Source organism: Solanum verrucosum, unplaced genomic scaffold, assembly GCF_900185275.1.
Source record: "Solanum verrucosum unplaced genomic scaffold, falcon-dt-bn FXZP01000064.1, whole genome shotgun sequence".
Classification (NCBI taxonomy): domain Eukaryota; kingdom Viridiplantae; phylum Streptophyta; class Magnoliopsida; order Solanales; family Solanaceae; genus Solanum; species Solanum verrucosum.
This window is the reverse complement of record NW_026020144.1, coordinates 1,061,673-1,072,433: the sequence shown is the minus strand read 5'-3', so window position 1 is coordinate 1,072,433 and position 10,761 is coordinate 1,061,673.

Sequence of the window (10,761 nt, the reverse complement as noted above, 5' to 3'; positions counted from 1 at the left end):
TAGGAGATCGCTACTTAAATTCATTAGCTAACGTCTAATTTAAGTATATAGAATACCTTTCTTGTTGTAATTAATAAATTCATTCGGATCCTCCTCAATTAATTTGTGAACGACCTTAAGATATTTTCGGATAAGCTCATCATCATCCTTACTTGCCCATAAAGAAATCTTGAGAAATCCAACAAGATATTATTGAATTATAGTTTTATGTGAATTAGAAGAATGTAAAAACACTAATTTGTCAATTTCAATGCTAGCTAGCTATTGTTTATAAAGTAGTCATTCTACCAACACAACAATAAACAAATTCAATTTGTTGAGCCTCATATTCAAAATGAAAAATCCATCCAAGAAGATTTCATGAAATAACGTACCGATTCAGGCAATATTTCTTTCCCTTGAGGATTTGCATACTCCATAAATCAGTAAACAAAAATCTGCAGCGACAGGGTGGGGCGGGGTGGAGTAGGGCAGGACAATTATTTGAAAATGCTAAATACAATAGGGTAGTGCGGGTCAAATTCTTAGCAGGTTATACCTTGCCCTGCCCTAACCCACCCTAGTGTCATTTCCTTCAGGATTTAATATGTATTGATCACTGAATAATACTAATACCTTCCAAAAAAATTAAACAGATTTAACTTACTCTTCAATTTTAAGAGCTTCCTTGTGTAACTTGCAAAATAAATTTAGAAGTAAGTTTTACACAAGAGAAATGTCTCTGGAAAAAATTAGCCTAATAGGAAATCGGGGTCGGTTTGGGCCTAACCTTAGGGCTCAAATATCCCAATTGAGAATGGGAAAATTACGTAGCTAAGCAAACTTATACTACTTAATTGTGTATCATAGCTAATGTTTGTTTATATTACCATTCGCAGCCATTTAATCTCGGTAATTACGTTTTCCAGTTCTTCTTAAATGTATAACCGTGTACAACACTCTTTTCCTTATATAAAATGGATCCATTCTCTCTCTTCAATCACTTTCCCTTATTTTCTCCTTTATTCTCTCAATTAAAATTGATTTCAAAATTTGAAATTTTCATTCATTCCCTACCAATCGTAATTCCTGATTTATAGGTAATTGATTTACAGTTAATTACTCTTGACATTTTTTTTTTGCAATTTCATCTTTTTTCGATTTGTATTCGTATATCACTAAGATTTCTTTTGATTTTTCAGATTTGTATATCTAAAGATGAAGATGGTGTAACAGTTGAGGTAATTTGTATAAAATTATTTGTATAAACTTTTGAAGTTTGGATCTACAATTTATTGTATATTTTCATACAAATCCATATTTTGTTTAACCGAATTCAATTGTATATTTATGAGGTAAAACAAAATCTCATTTTAGTTTTTCAAATAAATTACATTTTACTGTATTTCTTTGTATTTGGGGTTGGTTTGGGTCAAATCTGTACCCATAGTTGTATAATAATTGTATAATATTATTTGTATAAACTCTTCAAGTTCGGATCCACTGTTGTATATTTGTTGTTTTCATATGTACTCTTGAGGTTTGTTGTCTGTATAAATTCATATATTCGTAAACGCATTTTCCCTAAAAATTACCCCCTCGATAACATAGTCAATGTAACAGTTTGAATCATCCCATTTTTCAGAATATATTACCAAAATATTGATGGAAGACATTCATGAACAGATACAAACACACATTTAACAGACAACTTTTCCACAAAATAAATAATGTAAAATTATACATATACAAATATACAAGTCAACAATCAAATTATACAAGTCCACAAATCAAATTTATGTCAATTATACAACTACAAACATAATTAGTTAACTTATACAAACAACTTTTCCACATAATTTCCACCCAACAATCAATTATACACATACAACCACTAAGTTATACGATTCTACAAATAATATAAAATTATACATATACAAAACATACAAGTCTATAAACAATCATTGATGATTATACAATTACGAACGTATACAATTTGACATAAACTATAGTAGATTATACAATTGATTTCTATTTTTATACATTTACGTACTCAAATTGCAGATATCAAGTTGTATGTCTCGATCAATTCAAATACAATTGAAAACAAATTCTTCACCCGAAACTCCAATTATCAATGGAGTAATTATACAATTACAGATAAATTTAGTTAATTCTCGGTTTATTAAAATACAATTGTAAACAACTGTTAGAATGAAACTCCAATTATTAATGGAGAATTTATACAATTGCATATACAAATCAGTTCAATTGCACTATTTTTTCATGTTCTTCATCTACATAAATGCAAATAAAAAACACGAATCAATGCAAATCAAATATACGTTTCTAGCCGAGAAAATTGAGTTGCTGCCGAGATTCGATTGGATGTACTAGGATGAAATCAATTGGGTTGTACGAAGAAGATATAACTGGTAGGAAAGTCTAACGAGATAATATTCCGTGAATTAAGGAATTTTATACCTTTTCCTAGCCGAGATCACCGCCATAGCTTTCAAAAATTTGAATTCAATTTTGTAAAAACTTTGAAGAAAACAGAATTGCACAGCCGATCACCACTGTAGCTACTTAAAACTATAGCTACTATTAGTAATTATGAAAACTTTAGCTAATGAGAGTAATTAATTTAATTATGATAGCTATATGCGAAAGTTTCCCATTGAGAATTACCCAGCTTTGATGGTCAGGACTTAGGGGCCTAAGGTACGAATTAAAAAATGTGAGAGGAATTTCAATTTACATTAACTCTTGAGCAACAAAAGGTAGAAATAACAACTCCTAATTTGAATGTGTATTAGAGGTTTGGTGTCATTCGCTGATTTTGAGTACGGGAGTTGTAAGATGACTAAATTCAAGAAGGAACTATACAACAAATTCAGTGTAGAGCCACTAGGAGGTATGGTGGAAGAATTCAACAAACTTTCTCAAACTAGTACTGTGGATGAATTATTGCAGGAGTTGCAAGACTTAAAGTCTCAGATATTGGTAAGAAATTCAATTCTAAATGAATCACATTTCTTGTCCAGCTTTTGTAGGAGCATTGAACGAAAAGATCAAGTATGGGATCAAACTATTTAAGCCTACTACATTTAAGCTTGCAGTAGAGCAGAATATGCTTCAAGAGAAGGCTATTGAGGTTGTCCATTAGAAGAACAAGGGATCCTATAAGCCTTTTGCTCCAATGAGAAGTTTCCAACAAATGCTCACACCTTTAAGGTTGCTGTTAATCCACCCACCTGGTAAATCCAGTGCATTCAGGTTAACTCCTAAAGTCTATTGAGTATAGAAAGAATAATCACCTGTGTTTTAGGTGTGGAGAGAAGTTTGCGCCGGACCACATCTCTAAGAAGATGACAACTAACTGCTTAGTGGGGGAGTTGAAGTTGTGATGGAAATTAATAAGAAACCTTTTGAGTTAATAATAATAGGAGGAGAAATTGAGCAGGATAAAAATCTAAGTGCTTAAATGCCCTGTCCGGAGGTGACAAAGGAGTGAATTACTTATTAGTAAAAGGAACTATGTATATCTAGGTATTGATTTAAGGAAATTTAAGAAACTATTTATTAACGATTTCTTAGTGAAATCTTTAAGTATAAATGTGATTTCATTCTAAACTGAATTTTCTTTCTCTTTTTTCTTTGTCCGTTCACTTCCTATTAAATAAACATGACATCCAAACTATATATTATGTAGTTTGATTTTAAAAATTTTGGTATATTTTTTATTAAAAATAATAATTATTTATGTTACATAGTTTGATTTACAAAATTTTAGAACACCCATTCATTTTTATTTATTTATGCAATTCTTGGACACCCTTTATGAAATATTTGGCTCCACCACTGTCTACTTGTATCGACACTTTAATTTACTTTGATATTTGTGTCTACTTTCAGTGCTACCTAGATGATGAGATTAAATCTGCACTACTTTTTCTCATTTTTTTTTAAAAGAGCGTACACCCTTAAATTTTATTTTCTAGTAAATTTTTTAAAAAGAATAAAAATTATCAATAACCAATTAGATTTTCATCGGATGTGTCCTTTAGTCTTTCTTTAGTAATATCTTCAACTTTCTTTTATATCATTATTTGGTAATGAAGGTGCAATCAAGGTAAAAGGGAAATCCCAAAGCAAAGGAAATGCATAGTGTTATGTCGTAATTTGACTGTATTTTAGAAAAATCACTTTTTGAAATGTTCTAAGTATAAAACAATTTGAGAAAAATACTTAGAAAGAGTCGCCACTTAATTTTTTTTTAGAAATTAAGAAAACTTATAATTTTCAAAGATTTAAACAGAAAAAATCATTTGAAAATACCAAAGGGGGTTCGGGGTTCAATTTACACTTCGAGAAGGGTTTAAGCATTCGAAGTGCCTGCTAACATGCGGTTGACCTGCGACTTGACTAAATATATTTGACTATTTTTTAGGAAAATAACGATTTAACATAAGAAGAATAACTTACAATTTTGGTTAACTTAAAACAAAGTTAAATAAATGACACATTTTATTTTATTTTATTTTTAGAGAAAAGGGATCCAAAATGAAATATTTTACTTGAGACGCAAGTGAATAGAATTTTATTAAAAAAACTAGATTAATTAGGACTTACTTGACTCATTTTCTAAAATAATAATTTGATCCAAATTGATTAATTTAAGCATGAAACCATTTTAATTAATTGAAGAATTAAAGTTTCGACTAACCTTTTCGAGGAAAATGACTAATTAGAAAGAGAACATTTTTTAGTTCATTTGAGAAAAATACTTTTAACTTAAAATCACTTTAAAATAAAAATGTGATCGAGTGAAGCGGCTTTAAAACATATATTTTTTAAGAACAAAGATTTAACTTAATTAAAATACAAAATTCGACCAATATTTAATTAATAAAATAAATGACCTTAACACAAAAAAATAAATTCAAAGCAAATCAACACAAAGAAAGTAACTCGTCTTTTGGGGAATCTAATTAAGTTAATTAAAAAAATATAAAGTTAGAGTTAAACAACAAACGATAAATAATCACAATTAAATAATTAAAGAGTAAGGGAGAAATTGAATTTGGGCCCTTTTGGGCCAAATTCGCTGAAAATTTTGGCCTTTAAACCAATCCCGTTTTTGTATACACAGGCTGTATATTAGTGTATATCGGATGTATATAGCCCATTTATTCACTTTCCGAGACCTGTACGTCAACTCCAAAGACTTGTCCTTCGATTTTTCAAGATTGATTGACTCGGTAAATAACTTTTGGGCCTCCGTGGCCCGGTTCGAAATGAGAAGGAGATGGATTTGAGTCCAACTTGGACTCCAACGAGAGAGTGAGCATGTGTAAAAGAGAGAAAAGAAAAGAATAAGTAGACATCTTATACAAGTAATTATGTCTAAATAACAATATGCTTTGCTATTAGACAAGATAGACATCCATAATTCCCAACATATTAACAAACAAGTAAATGAGAACTCTTGATTTGAAATGGACACAAAACTTATCTTCATTTAAACTAAAGAAAAGACTAATGGAGAACTCTAAGGTATCATGTTATGATATACAAATAGAGATAACAGTTGCATATAATGGGAAAAAAAAAAAACTAAAGAAGATTGGTGAAAAAATTTCCAAAGAAGAGTATAGTTAAAACAATGTATCGACACAATTTAATGAGATAAAATTCATCCAGAACAATGGGACAGAATTAGAAGGCTGCTGTTGTCAAACCAAAAGTTTCAACGAAATAAGTATCTAAAGGAAACTATAGTCCAGATTATGAAAGAAAGCTAAAATCAAACCGAGTCATTTCATGCTCAAATTATAAGTCGAAAGCTTCCACAACATATAAAGAAATGAGGTTTACAAACTTTTGAATTCAACTTAGTCACATTTTAATTGAACTGAACGAAATTGATTAACATAGATACGGTATTCACTTAATAGCACGGGTTAAAGGAAAAGGGAGGATGAAAGATCATTGCCATATAGAACAGTTTAGAAAAAAAAAAAAGCAATAACACAAAGCCACTATTTTATGCACATTAATCACGACAAATAAAGTGTGGGGGAGCAGCGAGGAAACTAGTTAAATAGAGGAAATGATACTTTTGTCAAATACGAAACAACAATCTTCCCAAAAGGGCAGAAATCTCAACCAAAAGAATAATTCGAGTTCACCCTACATTTAAATTGGAGAGCTTTTTCATATCAACAAGTTCTAAGTCTAAATTATTTCAATAGAGTGGAAATTGTAGCCTACTATATTCAACAACCAAGCCAATACATTATATTAAGACGGAAGTTGGAGGCATAAGAATATTAACAAAATAATTGGCTACAAACAGAGAAAGCTATACTTGAATAGTAAATCAGATTTTTTGCTTTAACTTTACTCAAAATACTTAAAGTGATCACATAAGAGACCAATATGCTATCACACATATGTTAGAAGCACTAAACCATTAATCCCAAAACCATACTAAGCATAAAATCAATCTAAGATGGCATAACGAGTAGTTGAAATTCAAATGGATATGAAAGGAAAACTTTGGACAGCCTACAAGCTTAAGAAAATAACAAACCACAAGAGTATATGCAGAAACCAGAAACAAGATTAACTCTTAAGTTGAATACATGCACACTTTCGAATTAAAACTAAGAAGATTCACAGATTTAGAACTCATTTCGAAGCAACACCCACTGAAATAGACTCGAAACTATGCCTAGACAAGTTACCAGCAACTTAGAACTTGAACCAATGTCGACTATGAAGAAGCGCAAACATGGACACCATCATGTCAAAGAAGAAATACTAAAAAGAAAAACAACTCTATAAACAGTAGCTTTATACAGAGAAATCGCACCAATGCACTTGACATTTCTTAGATGCATAAACACGAATTCAGACGCCTATCATCGAACAAATACGAGGGGTAAACCCAAGATAAACAATAATCTTTATGGATGATTCAAACGAGTAACCGGAACATAATCTAATAAGCTAAGTAGATTTGTGACTATACTAACAAAAGAAATAGAGGAACATTGTTCTAGATAATACTCGTAAACCAAATTCTAACCTATAGAGACATAAAACAAAACTAAGAACACATAAACAAAACACATAGAAGAACGACGAATTAGCAAAGCTAAGAAAGAATTTACCTCTTTTCGGGCAGTGAACTGAGACAAGACGAGCTGCGAACAGAGACTCTTCCACCGCGAAATTTTAATACTAACAGCAAATCAATAAATTTAGAACCAGCTACGAACAGAAGTTTTCTCGAAACCTAGGATCTAGGGAATCGTTTGAATTTTCTTTTTGTGTAAGACGACTATTGTTTCAGAACTAAGCTCTCAAAAACCGTCCCCTAATCACTGAGAGTAAGAGGGTTATTTATAGGGAAAGATCCGCTGGAAAATTCAAACAGAGATTTGAATTTCTACTGCTCTTGCGAAGCAACAGTGAAGGCTGTTGTGCAGGCCTGCGATTTCCGTGAAAAGGGGGGGAAAAGAGACGCGAGGGTGATGGATTAGGTTGCTAGGGTTATGGGTTTGCAGACGGGCGACGAGATTTTCGGATTTGTTGGATTTTTTACAGAGGGATGGGCACTCTGTTCTTAGCTTCTAAAGAAGAACAAGATGTGTACAGGGAGTCGTTTTGCTACTGTTATGCGTGTGGTATTGTTATTGTACGTAATGGTTTCTTTTTTCTTTTTTTTTTTGGTTGAAATTTGGAAATTTGGAAAGGTGGGCTGCTAGTGGAATTGGGCCGGTTGAAGGGTAATGGAAAGAGGCCCAAATTTGATTTCTTAAAGGTTTTAAAGGAGGTAAAATAAAAATGACTAAAATCATAAAAAGAAATATAGCCAAATTGATTTTAATTTGCAAAAGGCTAAAACCTAAATGAGACGAATTTATATAATTAATTAACGAGTTTCTTAATCTTAACAAAATTAAATAACTAATTTTAAAAAAAATATTAACTATTAATTAATTAAACTAATTGGCGAAATTTAAAGCAAAATTAAAACTTTTGAGACGATTTTCAAATAAAAATATACTAATTATATACATAACTATAAAAACATTTTAATTATTTTTTTAAAAAAATTTATAAAATTGACAAAACTTACATAAAAAATAACTCGAAAAATATTTCGAATCTCATAAAAGCTAATTAATTCAAAATTATAGCCATCACTTTAAAATACACTAAAAAATATAAAATCTTCTGAGATGATCTTCGAATATGTATAGGATATACTTACTTCATACATAATTATATAAAACATATATATTATTAGAAATTATAAAAAGTGATAGACTATTTAGAAACTTGCAATATATATATATATATTTCTTTTTTTCTAAAAATTTATGAAACTAATTATTTTAAATCGTTTGAAATTGAAGAAACTCGATGATTAATCTATAATGTGGAGGTCCAAAATTGGGTGTCAACAACTGTCCCTCGTTTGACTCGGATCGATGAAAGAAATTCGAGGCAAATGAAATTGACGAATCCAATTTTGACCGACCACATCTTCATCTTCAGGAAAAGGATTTTGGTATGGACTTCAGGAATCATTGCCGAACCTCGGTATCAGGTTTCCAACATATCTCAAGCTAAATGAGAATTCAAGCCACTTGTAGTTCGATACGCTTAATTTGATGCACGATTATGAAAAAATTCAAAAGTTATCCCGATATCGAATTATGAAGAGACCGGAATGCTTGAGAATAAGATTTGAGAGAGGATGTCGGAATACAGCCGAGTTTTCGACATTGATCCCGCCTACATATCCTTAGACCTTAGGAATCAGGCTGTTTGTAGTTCGACTCAATTGGTTGAAAAGGAAATCTTTTATGCAAGATAACCTTTGGTTTCGGAGAAGCGACCAAAATAAATTGAGTGTGAAAAAGAGGCTTGCAAACCTCTTAGTCATGAGTGTGGCGCGCTTCACATCCATAATTAAGAACTTACACAGACATAATTTCCAAAGCTCTTGGTAAATTGTCACTCAGATTAGAAAATTGCTTCCGGTGAACCCGAAATTTTCCGGATGCAAAATAGGAACTGACCAATCTAAGAAAACCCACATGCCTTCTGATAGGGGTGTGATTTGATTGTGGTGAAAGTTGTTCCTCTGCTCGCGTCCTAAGAGTTGACACTCCTCTTTGGACTATGTCCCAGTTCGCTGCTAAGAAAAAAGTTCCACGTTGTGCTACACCCTAATTGATGTCGTTCGCACCTGTGGTTTGTTTTGAGAATTCATCCTCTTGGATGCTCTCGACAAAGACTGAGATAAAACTCATTAGCATAAAAATGTCATTCAAATGAAGGGATAATGTCTTTTACCGTGTTGACACTGAATTGTTCTCCTTGAACATTTGACGTCAACTTTATCGGGTTTGACGTGAAGCAAATAAAGCTTGTGTCTCATATTTGCAATATAATCTTCAGTGTACTTTTGTTTGATATCGAAGCAGTAATAGATTATGTAATATGTTGGTGGTTCTCTTGATGGTCTGAATATGCAATGACCATTTGGCAATTAAATATGGAATGGCCTTCTCGGCGGTTTGCATATGAATGGCCCTCTCGGCAGTTTGAATATAAATGGCCCTCTCGGCAGTTTGAATATAAATGGCCCTCTCGGCAATTTAAATATAAATGGCCCTCTCGGCAATTTAAATATGAATGACCTTCTTGGCAATTTAATATGCAATGGCCTTCTCGGCATTTTGAATATGAATGGGCCCTCTTAGCAACTTGAATATGAAATGGCCTTCTCGGCAACTTGAATATGAATGGCCCTCTGGCAATTTGAATATGATGGCCTTCTCGGCAATTTGAATATGAATGGCCTTCTCGGCAACTTGAATATGAAATGGCCTTCTCGGCAACTTGAATATGAATGGCCCTCTTGGGGTTTTGAACATGATGGCCCTCTCGGCGGTTTGAATATGAAATGGCCCTCTTGGCGGTTTGAATATGAATGACCTTCTTGGCAATTTTAATATGAATGGCCTTCTCGGCAACTTGAATATGAATGGCCCTCTCGGCAATTTGAATATGAATGGCCTTCTCGGCAATTTGAATATGAATGGCCTTCTCGGCAACTTGAATATGAATGGCCTTCTCGGCAACTTGAATATGAATGGCCCTCTCGGCAATTTGAATATGAATGGCCTTCCGGCAATTTGAATATGAATGGCCTTCTCGGCTACTTGAATATGAATGGCCTTCTCCGGCAACTTGAATATGAATGGCCTTCTCGGCAACTTGAATATGAATGGCCATCTCCCTTGATATGGGTTTTTTTGAACATGATGCCCTCTCGGCAATTTGAATATGAATGGCCTTCTCGGCAACTTGAATATGAATGGCCTTCTCGGCAACTTGAATATGAATGGCCCTCTTGGGGTTTTGAACATGATGGCCCTCTCGGCGGTTTGAATATGAAATGGCCCTCTTGGCGGTTTGAATATGAATGGCCTTCTTGGCAATTTTAATATGAATGGCCTTCTCGGCAACTTGAATATGAATGGCCCTCTCGGCAATTTGAATATGAATGGCCTTCTCGGCAATTTGAATATGAATGGCCTTCTCGGCAACTTGAATATGAATGGCCTTCTCGGCAACTTGAATATGAATGGCCTCTTGGGGTTTTGAACATGATGGCCCTCTCGGCGGTTTGAATATGAATGGCCTTCTCGGCAACTTGAATATGAATGGCCTTCTCGGCAACTTGAATATGAA